Below are 3,504 nucleotides of genomic sequence, written 5' to 3'. Positions count from 1 at the left end.
CGGATCTCCATTTAAACCAGTTTGTCATCACTTCGGACGCACAGACGGTGGTGAGTGCAATCAACAAGGGCAGCTTAGGCACATTTGGTGCAATTATCAATGAAATAAAACTTCAATCAGAGTCATTTCAATGTAATTTTGTCTTTGAAGGTCGTGCCTCCAATAAGGAAGCACATAGTCTAGCCAAACAATCTCTCCTTCTAGATCCAGGACTCCAGGGCGCCACGTCTGGTATGGTCAACCCCGTGACGTGAACTGTATCCAACACAATGTGGTGTTTGATGAATAAAGTTTGGCTTACCCTAAAAAAATGCCTGTCCCCGCTCAAAAATAAAATAAAATTGCCTGTCAAAAAAAAAGTTGAGCATTTGGTAGATCCCCAATTCCCCCGCCGGCCAGCCCGATGGCGCCGCCGCAGCCAGCGCCACCGCCGGAGACGCCGATCTTCCGAACCCCAGACGAGCTCCTCCACGACATCTTCCTCCGTCTCCCCACTGCTGCCGACCTAGCCCGCGCCTCCGCGGCGTGCCCCTCCTTTCGCCGTCTCATCACCGACCACGCCTTCCTCCGTCGCTACCGCGCCCTCCACCCGCCGCCTCTCATCGGCGCGTTCGACGACACCGCCTTCATCCCGGCCCAGCCGCCGCACCCCTCCGCCGTGGCTGCCCGCGCCTTCGCCGGCTTCGACTTCTCCTGCTCCTCCTTCCTCCCCTCCACCGCCAGCCTTACCTGGAGCGCGATTGACTTCTTGGACGGACGCGCCCTCCTCGCCGGCGCCCCAGTCCCACGCAAACGCGGCAGCTCTCATCTGCGCAACCTCCAGTACCGCTATTTTTCGGCCAGGGAGCTCGCCGTGTGCGACCCCGTGCACCGCCGCTACATCCTGCTTCCCGCCGTCCCCGGCGACCTGAAAGCGCTGGTCAGTGAACCGGACCTCCTCCATCTGGAGACTTTCCTTGCTCCCGGCGAGGATGAGGAGGAACCGTTATCATTCAGGGTCATGTGCTTGGTGCAATGCAGAACGGATATGGTGCTTCTCGTCTTCTCCTCGTTGGATGGGCAATGGCATTCTCTTGCATTTGATCTGTGGAGTGCTGCGTCTGATCCACTTAAACACCCCAAGGATGGGCTCTCTCAGATCGTCAGTTCGTCCACGGATGCTTCTGTTGGCATTTCCCCCTCCTGAACAAGTTGGTTCTGCTTGATACACGCACCATGGAGTTCTCTGCTGTCAACCTACCACCTGAACCTGAACAAGGATGGAGCAGCAATTTTGTCATTGTTGAGGCAGCAGAAGGAATGCTTGGAATGCTCGCTGATGTCTATGACAGGGATAACATATATGACCCATGTTGGCTGACGTATTCCATTCTGAGAAATAACCAATGGCACTTGGAGAAGGTCATCCCGTTGCCGGGAATGCATCATGTTGTTCTGCTTGGTGTAGGCGGGGGATACCTGCTCATAGGAGCCATGTACATCACATCTTCTGGAGGGGAGGTGAAGTTTGGGTTATTTTCGGTGGACGTCAAGACGTTTCAGGTCGAGTTGTTCACTCAGCGTAGCAAAGTCATCTTCTCTGGTCGACTATATGCTGGTTTCCCACCATCATTATGTGCACCAACCATATGAAGTGGTGAGCATGTTATCTGCTTAATTTTATTTAACTTGGTCTCAGTGTTACACAGCAAAGATATATGATTCAGGTATTTATGTCATGAACATTTCTTTTTCCACTCTGCCTAGTTTGTTAGTTCGCATTACGGTTAATTATTGTTGGTGGGCATTTAGGTGATTATATAATGCCTAACTTATTTGTGCAATTGGAAGCTCAGTTTGATATATTGATTTGTTATCACCATTTTGAGGTTACCGTACTAATAAATCAGAAGCCTCTTTGTTGCTGATATTTTAGTAATCCAGAGCCCCCCTTGCTCTTGAAATTTCTAGTATATGAGTTGGTCAAATTCACATAATTTCCTTCATTTTTATGTGTAACCTGTTTATGAGTCGAAATCATCTAACTAGAACAGCTCCATGTTTCTGCTCTGAACAGCAGTTCTAGCAGTTTGTTTTTATGTGATTACAATCCACTACAGATTACTCCATATATCAGTAGTATACAGCAGCCCGAAGGGGAAAAGTTGATTTTCGGTTGTCTGTAGATTTTCTGCTGTTGAACTGCTAAACAGTAAGGAGGAGGTCACATATAGTACAATCATAGGCATAAGGATATTATTGTATTATTACATCTGATCTGCATAAGTAACTTTATTCTTATAGACAAAAGAAAAACAAGACATATAACAACCAAAGAGTTGTATGCATGGATGCTCGACTGAGCTTTTGAATTTGTTTCCCAGGTCAAAAGTGTTGCTGTATCATATCCTTTCTTCATCTACACACTTTCTAGCCTCATTATTGTCTCCTCTGCATCTTCCTCTTCAAGCTCCTCGGCTGTCGCACCTGTCATGGGCCTTGTTTCCTTTTTTTTATATATAAATTGGTTCCTCGAATGCAAACCTCACTGTAGTGCATTCTTATTGTATAAATTCTAGGCTGCTTAACCATATGCACACATAGAAATTTCAACCTGTGGCTTGCTGCCATGTGCTCATCAGTATGTTTGCAAAGTACATTGTTGAAGTCCTTTTCTCTGATTGATAGGTCTTATTTGTATTCATGTATTGCACTGTTGCTGGGCGATGTGATAGGCACCTCGTTGCAAATATCCATTGTCAACTTGCAACACGCAGCGATCTATATATTTGATGCTTGTTATATGTACTTGGTAGCCCTGTATTTCCTATTGACGCCTTTCTACATATAGTAAGTTGATGCTGTTTCATCTATCCGCAGATGCTGATGCCGTGTGGAAGAAGAGCTGATTCCTCTGAAAGCGCGTCGTGGTGAAGGAAGAGAAAGGTGTGATGTGTGGATTAGATGCATTGGCTTGTTGGACAATTGGATCTGGAATGTCGAGAGCGAAGCGCGGATTGGATGTATTGTTTGCTTGTTCAATGCGGACGCCTTGTCGAGCGCTATGATGTGTGCGTGCGAGCGAGCTATCCCTGTGTAAAATCTTTTTAGCCCGGTTACAGCGTTTGAAGCCTGTTCCGATCTCTGAACTGAACTTTAAGGTGCTCACTGTTTATGAACCAATGGATCTCTGAACTTCTTTCTGTTACTGCAGTGTCGATTAGACTTGTTGGAGAATGTGTGTGCCCTGCTTGCTTGGCAGCAGTGACAGTAAGGTCTAGAAGAAAGAAAGATTGTAGAAAGAAACAATGTATTACTGGATGAAATGATTTGTCCTCTTGGTTGGAATCACGCTGGTTTGTTGTGCGGCTTGTTCCCAGTCTGGAGAGAGGGCCATGGTGGCCTAGCCCAGTGGCCAGCGAGCGGGACCTGGCCGACGCAGGACACGTTATCCTCTTTATTACTCCCTCCGTAAAGAAATATAAAAGCGTTTAGATCACTATTTAGTGATCTAAACACTTATAT

General features: G+C 47.1%; 1 pseudogene; it reads left to right on the top strand.

Moving 5' to 3' along the window:
* Positions 1–331: 331 nt before the first annotated feature.
* LOC123063576 (uncharacterized) lies at positions 332–3,187 on the top strand (annotated as a pseudogene).
* Positions 3,188–3,504: the final 317 nt, after the last annotated feature.

The sequence above is a fragment of the Triticum aestivum genome, chromosome 3A, assembly GCF_018294505.1.
Source record: "Triticum aestivum cultivar Chinese Spring chromosome 3A, IWGSC CS RefSeq v2.1, whole genome shotgun sequence".
Taxonomy (NCBI): Eukaryota; Viridiplantae; Streptophyta; class Magnoliopsida; order Poales; family Poaceae; genus Triticum; species Triticum aestivum.
Note: the sequence above shows the minus strand (reverse complement) of the source record. Positions and strands in the feature narration are given on the sequence as shown.